We start from the raw sequence: 15,710 nt of genomic DNA, 5'->3' as shown, positions 1-15,710 counted from the left end.
AAACGAAGAAAAAAAAAGGGGGGGGGGGATTGAAACTGTATGTGCTCACAAATATATATGAAGGACAAACATTTAAAAAAAGATAAATACATAAATTAAAAAAAAAAGAAATAAAATGAGTTAGCGAAATTTTTATGGGACCAAAGTGGTGCAAAATACTACCTTACATTTGGGGGAGGGCAGGTAAAGAGGTGGTGTATTACAGGTCTTATGCCTATGTTGGAAGTACAGTTTTTCCCATTGTCTTTTGGGCTTTTCTTGTGGTGTGTGGGTTCCCAGGCATCTTCCTAACCCACCCCCTGACCTTCTTCAGATTGGTAAATATTTGCGGCAGGGAGGTCTTGGAAGAGTTCTTGCATTGGGGATACTTTTGGATCTAGGCCCGGTTTCAAGGAGCAGTTCGCGTTAGGGGGAGTTGGTCGGGAGGGCCTCGCAGCATGAGTCCATAGGGGAGTTGGCTGTCTTTTCTTTCAGGAGACGAGGTGTGGGTTTATCTGGGTGTCCTCTCGCCTGGGTGCTGGGTACTGGTTCGTTGGGTAGGAGGTCGATCTTGTTGCCTAATAGAATAAGGACTGGGGGTGAAGAGTTTTAATATGGTGGGAGATCTGGATGGGATTGAGGGGTGAGGGGATAGTTGGATTTCCGGAGGGGGAAAGGGGAAGGTGTATGGGAAGGGTTTGAAGGGAGAGAAAAGAGAAAATACCTTAGAGAGAAAAGGGGGGGAGAAAGGGAGAAAAGTAATGAGCAGAATAGAAGAAGAAAAAGAAAAAAAAAGTAGTGAGAAGAGGGGAGAGAATAGCAAGGGAATGCTGGTTTGATTGAATGTGTTCGAAGAATAGAGCCTGTAGTTTAAGTCTGTACGTCTCAGGTACTGCTTCAGTGGTCTGACTGGTCACGTGCTTCAATTCCTAAATGAAGGTATTACCTAGAGATAAAGTGTATGTTAAAGAGTTTTCTTGTGGCCATCTCGTAGTGCAAGCAAGGTATGGTATCCCGTGTGGTATCCCGAGTTGCCACCTTAGTTTGTCCGCCCTTTGTATCCAAGGGCACCTGTGGGCAGAAAAGCTGAGAGGTTATTTAAAGTATAGTAAGATAAAGGCATTAAAAGGTAGTGTTATGGTATGTTGCCATTGTAGTCCGTGATTTCCCTTGGCGTTCTATACTTGTGTTCCTGTATATGAACTCTAAGGGATTATTGTGGACCTTTGTTGTAGAAGTCTGATTACATACCTGTTCTCTCTATGCTGCCGTTTCTGTTGTTGCTGTTTTCTTTGTGGTATAATGTGTAGTCAAGAGTTTGCGTTGTTCCTTTTTCATGTATTTTGGACACTGCTCCCACGTCTATGCTGACTATTACAGTGTTCGGAGTTTCTACCCTGTTATTTGATAGGATTTAGTTGTGTATAAACTATGTGTTCTAGGTGTTTCAGAATAGTGCTACCATTCTGTGTTTATCTTTTGTCTTCTGACTTACTTCGTTTAACATAACATGATCTAGGTCCATCCATGTTGCTGCAAAATCTGTGATTGTATCATTTCTGACTGTCATGTAATATTCCATTGTGTATATGTACCACATCTTAATGATCCATTCATCTGTTGTTGGACATCGAGGTTGGTTCCAAGATTTGGCTATTATACTGAGTGCTGCAATAAATAGTGTGGTGCATATATATTTTGGAATGAATGTCCTTCCATCTTGTGGGTATATGCCTAGTAGAGCAATTGCTGGGTCAAATGGCAGTTCAATTCTGAGTTCTTTGAGCACTCTCCAGACTTTTCTCCATAGATGTTGGACTAGGGGGCATTCCCACCAGCAGTGGATGAGAGTTCCTTTCATACCGCATCCTCGCCAACAAAGGTTGTTTCCATTATTTTTGATGTGAGCCAACCTCACTGGTGTAAGGTGGTATCTCATTGTTGGTATCTCATTGATCTCCCTGATGATGAGTGAAGGTGAGCATGTTTTCATGTGTTTGTTGGCCATCCTTCTGTCTTCCTCAGAGAAGTGTCTATTCATTTCATCTCCCCATTTTTCTATGGCTTTATTTGGTTTTGAGGGGCTCAGCTTTCTGAGTGCTTTGTATGTTCTAGATATCAGCCCTTTATCTGATATGTCAAGTGAAAAGATTTTTTCCCATTCTGTTAGCTGTCTTCTTGCGTTAAGTAGGGTTTCTTTTGCCATGCAGAAGCTTTTTAGTTTGATGTAGTCCCATTTGTTTATATTTGATGCTAACGTTCTTGCCATTGGTGCTCCGTTCTCAAAGACCTTTTTGATATATAGGTCTTCGAGTGTTCTGCCTATTTTATTCTCGATAAACTTTATAGATTCAGGTCTGATTTCAAGGTCTTTGATCCATTTTGAGTTTACTTTTGTATAAGGAGTGAGGTATGGGTCAATTTTCACTTTCGTACATGTGGTTTTCCAGTTGTACCAACACCATTTGTTGAATAGGCTTTCTTTGTTCCATTTCAGATTCTTGTCTCTTTTATCAAATATTAGTTGGCTGTATATCTGGGGGTTTATGTCTGGGAATTCTGTTCTGATCCACTGGTCTGAGTTCCTGTCTCTGTTCCAGTACCATGCTGTTTTAATTACTATGGCTTTATAGTATAGTTTCAAGTTAGGTAAGGAGATGCCTCCCAGCTTCTTGTTTTTCAGTATGTGTTTGGCTATCCTGGGTCTTTTGTGGTTCCAGATGAATTTTGTGATTGATTGTTCTATTTCTTTAAAGAATTGTGTCTGAATTTGGATAGGGATTGCATTAAATCTATATAGAAGTTTGGGTAAGATAGTCATTTTGACTATGTTAATTCTACCTATCCATGAGCATGGGATGTTCTTCCATTTCTTTAGATCTTCTTCAATTTCTTTCTGAAGTGTTTTGAAGTTTCCCTGGTATAGGTCTTTCACTTCTCTTGTAAGGTTTATTCCTAGATACTTGATATTTTTTGATACTATCTTAAATGGGATTGTATTTTTAATCTCTCTCTCCTCAACTTCATTGTTTGTATATAGAAACACTACTGTCTTTTGTGTATTGACTTTGTATCCAGCCACTTTGCTGTATTGGTTGATTGTTTCTAGGAGTTTTACTGTGGACTCTTTAGGGTTTTTGATGTATATCACTCATATCGTCGGCAAATAGAGCTAGCTTGTGTTTCATCTTTCCCTACTTCGAATTCCTTTTGATTCCCTTCTCTTGGTCGGATTGCTATTCGACTAGGACTTCTAAGGTTATACTGAATAAGAGTGGAGAGAGTGGACTCAAGACTCTGCCTAGTTTCCTGACCTTAGTGGAATGCCTTCTAGTTTCTCTCGCCATTAAGTATAATGTTTGCTTGTAGGCTTTTCATAAATATGCTGTAACTATCTTGAGGGAAGGTTCCTTCTAACCCTATTTTGCTGAGTGTCTTTAACATGAAAGGAGGTTGGATTTTCGTCAAACGCCTTCTCGGCATCGATTGATATGATCATGTGGTTTTTGTCTTTCATGTTGCTTGATGTGATGTATCATGTGTATTGATTTGCGTATGTTGAACCAACCTTGCATTCCTGGTATGAAAACCCACTTGGTCGTGATGTATGATCTTTTTGATGAAGTGTTGGATTCAGTTTGCTAAGATTTTGTTGAGTATCTTTGCATCTATGTTCCATTAGTGTGATTGGTCTGTAGTTTTCTTTTTTGGTGGTGTCTTTGCCTTCTTTGGAATGAGTGTGATATTAGCCTCAATAAAAAGTAGTTGGGAGGATTCCTGTTTTTTCTATGGTTTGGAAAAGACTTTGGAACAGTGGTAATAGGTTCTTCTTTAAATGTTTGATAGAATTCACCTGTAAATCCATCTGGGCCTGGGCATTTGTTCTTATGAGGGGTTTTTAATTACCTCTTCAATTTCCCTCTGAAGTGATTGGTCTGTTTTAGACTTTCTAGATCTTCCTTTTCCAGTCTTGGAGGAGGGTGTTTGTCCAAGAATCTGTCGATTTCTACTGGGTTCTCTAGCCTACTTGAGTATAGTTGTTCATAATATGATCTCATGATATGTTGTATTTTTTGGGGTTCTGTTGTAATCTCTCCCCTTTCATTTGTGATCCTAGTGATTTGGGTGTTTTCCCTCTTTTTTTTGGTGAGTCTTGCCAATGGTTTGTCTATCTTGTTTATTTTTTCGAAAAACCAACTCCTGGTCTCATTGATTTTTTGTATTGTTTTCTTAGTTTCGATGTTGTTTATTTCTGCTCTGGTTTTTATTATTTCTTGCCTTCTGGTTGTGGTTGGATTTCTCTGTTGCTGTTGCTCCAATTCTTTGAGGTGATCTTTTAAACTGTTGGTTTTGTTGTTTTCCTGTTTCTTGACATAGGCCTGTATTGCTATGAGTTTCCCCCTAATTACTGCTTTTGCTGTGTCCCATAGATTTTGACATGTTGTCTCTTCATTGTCATTTGTCTCAAGGAATCTTTATATTTCTTCCTTGAGTTGTTCTTTGATCCAGCTGTCGTAAGCAGCATGTTGTTTAGTCTCCAGGTACTTAGTTTTTCCTCCTATCTGCTTCTTCTTGACATCAATTTTAAGCTCTGTTCGCATAGTGATCTGAATGGTACTTCTAATGATCCTTACCTTTGTGATCTTACATCAGGTTGGCCTTTCGCTATCTAAGACATGGTCTATTTCTGGAGAAGGTTCCATGTGGGTTTGAGAAGAATGTGTATTCTGCTTTCTGGGGATGGAGGGCTCTATATAAGTCTATTAGCCCTAAATCTTCCAATTTTTCATTTAGAGCTCTTATTTCTTTGCTATTTTTCTGCTTGGAGGATCTGTCCAGTGGTGATAGTGGAGTATTGAGGTCCCCTACTATTATCACAATTCCCTTCATGTGGTTTCTCTCAGTTTGCCAGTAGCTTGCCTCACATATTTTGGTGACTCTGCATTAGGTGCATAGATATTGACCAGGGTTAGTGTTTCTTGATCTAATGTTCCCCTGACCAGTAAGTAGTGACCCTCTTTGTCTCTGATCACTTTCTTGAGGTTGAATACAATTTGCTCTGATATAAGAATGGCTGTCCCTGCTCTTTTTTGTTTTCCATTGGCCTGAATAATTACTTTCCATCCTTTTATTCTAAGCCTGTGCTTATCCTGTAGCTGTAGGTGTGTTTCTTGCAGACAGCAGAAGACCGGTTTATTTTTCCTAACCCAGTTCTCTACTATGTGTCTTTTAATTGGAGAGTTTAGTTCATTTACATTTAGGGAAATTATTGATAGAGAGGACTGTTGTACAGTTGTATTGTGTGGAGTGGTTGTTGTTACAATCGGGGGTTTGGATTGTGTAATTCTTCTCTGAGTAAGTCGCTTAGGATCGGCTTAGTTTGCACAAATAGTTCAAGTTCATTCATGTTTGAGAATGTTTTTAGTCTGGCCTCCCATATGAATGATAGTTTTGCTGGGTATTGGACCCTGGGTTGGAAATTTCTTTCATTCAGTCGTTTAAATATGTCATTCCACTGTCTTCTTGCTTGAATTATTTCAAATGGGAGATCTGGTTTGATTCTTATGTCCTTTCCTTTGTACTTGAGGTTTTTTTTCTCCCTTATTGCTTTCAGGAGTTCCTCTTTCTCTTTGTTTTTTGCCATTTGGATTATTATGTGTCTTGGTGTGGGTTTATTGCGGTCTATTTTATTAGGGACTCTCTTGACTTCTTGGATTTGTCCTGAATTGTCTTTCCAGAGGGTGGGAAAGTTCTCTGTTATTATCTCCCTGACTACCTGTTCTACCCCCTTCCCTATTTCCTCTCCTTCTGGTATACCCACAATTCTTAGATTGTTTCTTTTGTCCTTGTTCATTAGATATTGGATTTTTCCTTCCAGTGCTTTGCCTTTTATTTCTTTGTTGGTTTCTTGATCATTTTTTGATTGCAGTTTTCCTTCGAGTTCTTCTATGTGCTTCTCCAACTCTGTGTTTCTGCTCGTAAGGCTTGTTACCTTGTCTTTTAATTCCTTCACTTCTTTTTGTATGGACTCTCTCATGTTCTTTGACATTTCTTCTTTAATTTGGCTGATTCGTTCGTCCATGGATTTTTTATATTCGGTTGTTAGGGTTTCTTTTAATTCTTTTAGTAATTCTTGCATTTCCTTCCTCATGACCGCTTTTAGGTCTTCTTCCCGTGGATCTGTGCGTTTTGGTGGACTTGGAAATTTGATAGGGTTTGTCATGGTGTCTCCAGTTATTAGCGATTTCCTTGCTTTACGCATTGTTCTTTGTATTTAATGGTGTATTTTGGAGTGCTGTGGCTTCTAATTTTGGCCTGCTTTGGTCCCCTTCCTGAAGGTGTTTCTAGAGGGGCCTGTTGGGTGAGTTTGTTGAGCCTAGCCCTTTCTCCTCCCCTTTGCTACCTAGAGTGCAGCCTTCCTGCTGTGGGTCTTGTCCCTTTCTGCTCCTTATTTGTGTCAGCGGTGCAGTTCCACTCCTGGCCACAATGGTTACTGGCGCTGTTGAGCCTAGCTCTCAATCCCCTCTCCTTTTTCTGGGAGTCACTGGGGCTCCGCCCCCTCCACGCCTCCCTTGAAGGGTTCCCTCAGTCTAACACTTTGGGTTCTGTCCTCACCCTTGGGGAGTCCCTGGTCCACTCCAGGGTCCAGGGGGGTGGACTGTTCTAGGTCACCTGCGAGTCCAGATGGCTGGCCCTATCTCTCCCGTCTATTCGGGTAGCTCAACTTGCCTTTCTAGGCACCTACCTGGGGGAAGGGAGTCACTGGACCCTCTCCGGCTGGCACGCAGGGGTCCCTGGGGGGGGCAGCCTAAACCGCGCAAAGGGAGAGAAATTCACTCAGGCCTCTCCTAACTCATGCCTCCCTCCTGCACGACGGAGCCCCTGGGGGGAGGTGCCGACCCAAGCCCCGCAAAGGGGCTGAAATTCACTCCGGCCTCTCCTCACTCACGCCTCCCTCCTGCACGCCAGAGCCCCTGGGGGGAGGTGCCGACCCAAGCCGCGCAAAGGTGCTGAAATTCACTCACGCTTCTCCTCACTCACGCCTCCCGCCTGCACGCCGGAGCCCCTGGGGGGAGGTGCCGACCCAAGCCGTGCAAAGGGGCTGAAATTCACTCAGGTCTCTCCTCACTCACGCCTCCCTCCTGCACGCCAGAGTCCCTGGGGGGAGGTGCCGACCCAAGTCGTGCAAAGGGGCAGAAATTCACTCACGCCTCTCCTTACTCACGCCTCCCTCCTGCACGCCGGAGCCCCTGGGGGGAGGTCAACATTATAATCTTTTTCCATTTCTCTAATTCTTTATGTGAGATTACACTCCCAGTTGTCAAAGCTTCTGTGTTCTCAGTTATTGAGCCTGCTTAGAGTTCTGTGCCACAAATGATTGGGAGGTTGGTATAGGAAAGAGGGAGATGGCATTTGTATGAATACAGGGAGAACTAACATAATGTAGTCATTTTGAGAATGAAACACATATACAGAAATGGGAAAAAAGGACAACCCCAAACCTCACAAATCCGGGGTATATGTTATAATTGTGAAATATTTGGTCACTATTGCAAGGATTGCAGGACCTCCCTCTAGTCCCACCCTCTTTCGATCACCCACTAGGACCTTGCCCATATGTGCGCAGACGATTGTCCATAACAACCCAACAGGTACTAGGGATCTGGCAGGTTCCCAACCCCGACCCACAAACACGATATGATGGTCCCAATTCAGGCAGGCTTACAACTAATAAGCTCACTGCAACCACCACTGAAGGAAGTACTGCCTTACTTACCCCCTACTCTGACACCATCACAGTAACATCAGCTAAATGTCAATGCAAATTGAAATCTGTTATAAAGTGACCCAATACCACCAAATACTGTAGACCTACTTTTAGGAAGAAGGCAGTCTAACTATTAAAGGAATAATGTACATGTGCGGTATAGTAGATTCTGATTAAATAGAGAGAGACATTTATTACTCACAGTAACAACAGTGTATGGACATTAAAAAATGAAGATCAACATTGGTGCAACTCGTTGTCTTCTTCCATTTTGTTATGCCTGGCATTTTGATCACCCAAGGATGGAGACTGTTGGTCACTAACCGTAGATCCTCTAGTCAGCCTCTTACCTATAACCTTACAAACTACATGCAGCTAAGTAATAAATCTAGATATATATGAAAAATAATTTAAAAGAATGAGTGGCAGAGGCCCAATGTGTCCATATTGTCTTCCCTAATACTGCTCCCTGTTTGTCTCTGAAGGAGATACCATATGGCTTGCAAGAAGTAGGCATTTTGCCTTCTTCCATCTGTTCTTACAGAGTACTACACAGCCAAAAAACATTGGCCCTGAAGAGCCTTTTAAGCCTTATCTTTCTTCCTTATCCATTATCCCTGAACTTACAGGGTTGAGATCTACATGAACAATGGTGTGCTGAATTCACAATTCTTCCTGCAGCCACTTCTCTAGCCCATAATTCAGAGTACATGCATTTTTTAATCGAAGTCATTGTTGTACAGCACCCACCCACTCACCTTCTGCATTCAGTGGAAGATTATAGATTTTAGCAAAAGAACAACTTAAAATTGGGAAATATTAAAACTTATTTTTGGAATGGGAATTCTTCTGTCTTTGATTTACCAAAATTATGCAAATGGTACTATTGATTGACTTACAAAATATAAATGTAATTATGATTCTAATGGGAATCCACTAATATGTCTTCTCTTTCTTGCAGTAATTCTTAGAGATTGTCCATTGGTTGTAATAGATATTAAAGACTGATTTTAAAATATTCATATTCACCCCAGATGTCAGCAAATGAATTTTTCATTCTTTCAATCATAAGGCCCCTACATGCAGGTTTCAGTAAACTGTTTTACTCCAGGGAATGATCAACTCATCTTCTATGTGTCAATATTTTGTCAATATAGCTCTATGTCTTTATGATCGAAAGATGTTTCCTTATGTTTTCTATTATCTACCATACAGACAATATTCTGACAGCATTCTAATGAGAGGCGAACTTTAAAAGATTTACTATGAAGATGAAATGACATTTTACTGACATCTGAGTTACAAGTTGCAACAAAAAATTCAAATTCTGCTACTAATATGAATATTTGGGTTATATTCTCAAGCCACACTACAGTTCATCCTCAGAAAATTTCCATCTATAGGAAAGACTCATAACACTCAATAATTTTTCAGAAACCTGCTGGTAGATATTAACTGGCTCTGCCCCTCTCAGTATTCCTAACTCAGAGTTTAGCAACTTGTTCCTCACTCTAGAAGGAGATTCTGATATCCAAAATAATTAACTCCAGAGGCTCAGAAGGAATGGAATTCTTTTATGAAACTGCCTCCAAAAGTTCGATCTACTCTCAGTTTACCCCCTGGAGAAAAAGTATAGTTTTACTTTCTTTATCAACACTTTAGTTACCAACTGCTGCAATTGTCTAATTTCAGGTCATTAAAATAAATTTATTTACATAATAAACAACCTAGTACTATTGTATCATATTTAGAATTGATAACTGCTGTAATAATTAAAGGGAGACTATAAGTGCATGCTTTGCTGGGATATGACCTCCATATCATTGTACTGCCCCATCTTAAAAAGGAAATTGACCCAATATTAACCTTTCAGTGAAGTTCTTTAAAGAGCTTTGGTTAATGTCTCAGGAAAATTTTTCTTCCACTACCTGGCAAGAAAAACTTGGAGATTTTCAGAAATAATCTTTCTGAAGTTATTTTCTGAAGTATACCCCCTTTGTAAACTCTTCAATATCATTTATCTTCTATTCCCCAATGTGCCGGTAGTTTATATTGATCACTTATCCTCAGAGATAGGTGGGATCAATTGGCCCTATTCTTGACCACAACAGTGTGTACTAATTATAATTCAGGCCAATAATTGTAAAGTTTCAACTTTGATTTATTTATCTCGCATGTGTCAGGACCCATGTAATTACAGTAAGCCCCTCAACATATGTAGTTGCCCTTTTCCCTTGAATTGTCAATTCTCCATAATGCTCGTAACCCTGTAGTTCAAGATTTGCTTCAACATTGCAAGTTATTTTATAAAAGCTCTCTGAGTCTATTTTTATTACAAATATAAGAATCTCATTCTGGTCTTCTTGGACCAGTGGCTTTAGGAAACAAAACAGCTGATCACTTAGCAATGCAATATTTAAGTCACCTGTTAAAAGAACATAATGCTCTGCATACAAATGCCCTTGCCTTCATGTACATTATTGAATCCCATTAAGACAAACCAGACATTTTTTGTATTCGCAATATTTGAGTTCTTTTGCACTGCACTCCTCAGCGTGCTAGAGCTAACCCCTAAGATCTGCCGACAACGAAATTTTTGGACAAATTGATATTACTCATGTTAACATCTTCCAAACAACTATTTCTATCTGTAGTTATTAATACTTATTATCATTTTATATGGCTGTCTCTATGACTTTATAGGGACTCAAAGAGCTAAAGCCATTTCTTTCTTTCTTTCTTTCTTTTTTTTTTTTGGTTTTTGGGCCACACCCGGCGTTGCTCAGGGGTTACTCCTGGCTGTCTCCTCAGAAATAGCTCCTGGCAGGCACGGGGACCATATGGGACACCGGGATTTCGAAACCAACCACCTTTGGTCCTGGATCAGCTGCTTGCAAGGACAAACACCGCTATCCTATCTCTCCAGGCCCCATTTATTTCTTTTTGTTACTTTTCTAACATTGGTTATTACCAATACTATCAAAACTGATAATGATGTACCCTACACTAGTAAAAACTTTTCAATCATTTTGAAAAGATGGCAAATCAAACATATCTCAAGCTATGTTGAATGTGCTCATAGGATCCTCTAAATAGAATTATTAAAAAACAGAAAAGGAAGTATGACTCTGCTTGATTTCTAGCTTTAACATTATTTTCTTTAAATTTTTAAAAATTTATCTCAAGGAGAACCCCAGTACAACTGCTGAAAATACTTTCAAGAAGATGTACAGGCTTAGAAAATAATTAATTCACCTATCTGGGTGGAAAATTGATAATGATTGGGGAGCAGGCAACCTAATCATTCAGGGAAAAGCTATGATTATATTTCCACAGAAGACAGTCCCCAGAAAGAAACTCTTGGTTCCATTATACCTCATCAGAAGTTGACATCTCTAAGACACTGAAAGCCTTTTTAGCCCTTTCATCACTTTAAGAAACCCGTGTTAAGGATCCTCTTGTTCTCAAGCAGTTCAGCTACATTATACTTTTGTACAGGAATCAGGATGTAGTTATCTTTTTTTACCCAATAAGAACCCAATTTTGACATTTTCTTTGGTCCTCTACAGGTAGATATTAAAAAGTGAAAATTCTGGCAACTCCACAAAGGCCTGTGTCAAGCAGAAAGTAGGTCAGATGACTATTATCACCCCCGTTCTTAAGAGATCAGAGTGGCCCTAAAAAACAAACAAAAAGATCAGAGTTTTTCATTTCTTCGAAGGGAAACATAATTATAAGTTTAGCTTTTCTGTATAGGCTTTAACACAACACCTGCACTTGAGTCACCTTTAAAATAATAGTTTTTTTTTTAAGTAGTCCTTTGATGTTTTAAATTAAAATAGCTTTTCTTTTTGTTCTGCACCTCTTACAACATATAGGTAAATTGTTTCTAGTTCTAGTAACTTCAATACCTTTTTATTTTTACTGTTTCCAAAGTTTCTTTTTCTTTTCTGTTCTCTTGGCAATTTGGAGTACCAAATCCCCTTATTAGGGTTTTTTTATTCATAACTGCTGCTTGCAACTAGTCCACCATCTACTTGAATCAACTTCTATTAAGCTGGCTCCAGGAATAATCTTGACCTGCAGGGGACCATTGACTTCATGACTTCCCTGTGCTGATAGATTATATCATCAGCTGAAATTCTTCAGATTTAAACTATCTGAGTAGAACAATACTTGAATACTGTTATTTATTTCTACCCCCCCCCCCAAAACTTGTTTTTCAATTTATGGAAAAGGTAGATGATACAAGGGAACAGAGTCTGTTAAGGCCGCCGGGTCAGTCATAAGATCCTGTCCCTTTAAGGGCTAGGATGGGCCCTTTTAACTGTTGCCTGGGGGGCAGTTTTCCCTGGGCTGAAGTGCAGGGACCTGGGTATTGCTCCTGCTGGACTGGTCACTGTCTAATTATTGGAGAACTGCCAGACTCCTGCTCCTGTTGCCTTTTGCTGCTTTCCTACTGTTTACTTTTATCTGGTCCTCTTCCTGACTAACTTCTTGCCTGGTCCCAACCATAGCCTTACTCTTTGCCCCTCTTTTGGCCTAGGAAGTTGGTTTTAAGGGCACTCTCCTCCCTGCCTTTGCCTCTCCCTTGAATAAACCCTATTCCTAACCTCTCGTTTCGTATTTGTTTGGCCTTGATGCAGGATGAGGGAAGCAAAGTGAAACTTGAATGTTGCAGCCCTGATTCTTACCTTCAGAATTCTTATCTGAAAAAAATTAAAATAAATTTATCACTTCTAAGAATTTAACTCATTCTCCTTTTTAATCTTTTTGTTAAATATAGCTAACTGTAATCCTAACTAACATGAATACTGCCCTTTTAGACAGGAAAATAATTTCGTATTTTTAATAAGAGCTCAAAATGCATCTTATAAGATGTTATTGATATATTATTATAATATAATAATTTTAAATTATTTTTGAATAGCATTGTAAGATCTACCCAACACTAGTAATAGCAGAACTTGGGTCCTTTTTGTTTAAGCCACTCATTTACATCTTGTGTAATAAGTGTAAACATATTTTTATTTACTAATTTGACTTTGTGACTTGGGTCACACCCAAGTGCTCAGAGTTTACACCTGGCACTGTGCTTTAGGAATCACGCTGGGACTTGTTCACAGGAACACATGTGGTACTAGGATTCTATTTGAACCAAGGTCAATTGCATGCAGGGCAAGTGCCTTAACCTCTGTACTATTTCTATGACCACTGAAAAATACCTTTGTTCTACCTTTATTGTATTGAAAGGTATAAAACTCATAAAATTTATAATATTTATTAGAGGTGCAAGTCTTTAGCATCTAGTTCCTACAAACTCTAGTCCCCACTGCTTTTCCATAAATACTGCAGCTTTCAATACCTAGCTGTAGTCAAAAGAAAACTTATACTTTTGGGCACAACTTTTAGGAAAAACGAGACTTATTTTCTGACTGAGGAAGCTTTTTGAACTCAGCTGTAGGCGAGTGACTCAATCTTTGACCTTTGGCACTTTTGTTCCGAGGATACCTCACAAGCAAAATGAACACTGCAGCAGAGCAAATAGAGATCACAGCTAGAGTATCATTGGAATGAATGTTTGCATCTGACTCTTTGATTACAATAAGCAATGTGGCCTAGCTGGGGAGATGCTGTATTTTCACAATTGACAGACCAAGCAGCCTGCAGCAATCAGCAAAGGGCGGCTTATTTTGAGCAAAAACATCCATCAGATTGTGATGAGAAAAGCAGAGCTGCAATCAGTGGCAGGTTCTTCGAAGAGCTGTTGATGAAAAATGGATTTTACATGTATCAAGTGGAGAAGAAACTTGCTCATTTTTTTTTTCTCAGCTCCATTTGCATGCATCGACAGCCACACTAGATACATTTTTGAACATAAAAGAGAATGATACAATAGTTTTATCATGTGTGGGAATTTTTGGTTCTCACAATAGAATAGTATATCCAACTGTGCTTAGGAAGATATGATGTTTCTAAAAAGGCAAAGTAATAAGACATTTTAAAGAAAGATGGAACATTTATTCCAGACAACTTAGGTAGATATATTATAGGTTTTTTTCTTTGTTTGATTTGATTTTCTTTTTTTAGCCACACCTGGCTATGCTCAGAGCTTACTCATGGCACTGTGCTCAGGGATAATTTACAGCTGAGCCCAGGGAAACTTATAAGGTACCAGGGATGGAACCCAGGTCAACTGCACACAAAGCAAGCATCTTACCCTTTGCATTGGCTCTCTGACTCTAGGTGTGTTTATTTTTTTCATTAGCATTATGATGAAAGAAATTTGTTGAGATAATAAAATGAAGATTTAAAAAATAAAAATTTCACATCTTATTTATAATAACTCCATTCCATTAGAAATGAAAACTATTTAGCCCTGTCAATTCTTTCACTGAACAATATAGCATGAAAGCTCTATGGTGCAATGTTTGTGTTCTGAATTGAAAGAAAAATTGTTCAAGAAGGAATATTTAGAATTACTTTTAAACAGTATTTCCTCCTATTGTTATATGTGCTGGAATATTCAGATGATTTTATGGAAGTGAAGAAATTGTTAAGGTACCAAAATGCTCTAGCGCCATCTCAGTACTGGCTTCCTGTTAATGTTCATGAACTCTGGAAGCACACATATACTACTGTGATTGATTTTAGTTTCTGGACTGACTGGTTTTGTTGTACTTCCTACATGGGAGCAGGGAAAAGAAAGCAAGATAGCACACTGGTCTGGTTTTATGACATCTGCAGTATCAATTCAAAAGTAATGAGTTTTCTTATCTTCTTTATCACATCTGGCAGTTCCTGAATTAGGTGTGGAATCTGTATTTGATCAGTTTCCTTAACTTAAACGAATTGGTTGTGAGTTTACTAAAAAGTAAAATAAGAAATCTCCACTGTCTATCTTTAAGAAAGAAGAAAATTTTGTGCTTGATATAAAAGTTGCTATTCTATAGGTGAAGTTATTTGTTTTAGGTTATTCATCTCAAGTTTTGTTTATATATTATATAGAATTAATATATTATATAGAATTGTTAATATGCTCTCAAAAATTTCCTTGGCTTCCTACTCATTAACTAATACTAGTATTTTATCCAATTACTTTTGCTATTAGTTGGAACCAAGGAAGGCATGCTATGTCAGCTATTGGTTAACTTGTAAGCAGTTTCAGAGAAAATTGCATAGGGCATCTAGGCTATTTGTTATATAATCTACAAAGAATGGAAACATATAGAAAGAATAGATCTTTCTCATTATCATTTTTAATATAGAATTATCTTTCCAATAGCCCTGCATTTTAGCTCTGTTGCCTGGTTACTAAAACCAGCTTGATGGATCAGTGTGTAGGGTAGGCATGCCAACCTAAGCAATTAAAATGGTAAATGCCAGACTTTACAGTGTGTAGATGGATGTTTGTACTATGCTTAAAAATGTCTTGCAATGTAGAAAGAAGAGTGGCAGTCTGGAATTTTTTCAGAGCAAACTGAATTTCTTTGCTTGTGTTAAATAAGAAATTTTAGAGGACTGCCCAATACATGACAGGTCCTCTATAATCTGTTATACTTTTGGGGTGGAAATAGAAAGTCTATAGGACTTATGGTGCTTGATGTCTTCTTTCAGTTCTTCCTCTTAGTGACATATTACTTGATAGCATGCAAAAATATGTATGCAATTCAAGCAGAAAGAATTTTAGAAGACTCACTTCATAGTCTTTATTCTCTGATGCACTGTGAATGACAGTAGCAATGAAACCTCAAACTGTTCATTTGGATAGGACAGCCATTGTGCACTTGAATATGGCTTTTTTTTATAGCAAATCTCCTGTTATTTGCATTTATATGGTACCTTTCTTCTAAAACTCTTAAAGCAATTTCAGTTTCATAATACTTGTGTGAACTGGATAAGAAGAAACACACTTCATTTTGGGGTTGAGATAAAAGATGTAAATTGTCAATGGCTCTCCTCC

Source organism: Suncus etruscus, chromosome 2 (genome assembly GCF_024139225.1).
Source record: "Suncus etruscus isolate mSunEtr1 chromosome 2, mSunEtr1.pri.cur, whole genome shotgun sequence".
NCBI lineage: Eukaryota > Metazoa > Chordata > Mammalia > Eulipotyphla > Soricidae > Suncus > Suncus etruscus.
This window is presented reverse-complemented; position numbering follows the sequence as displayed.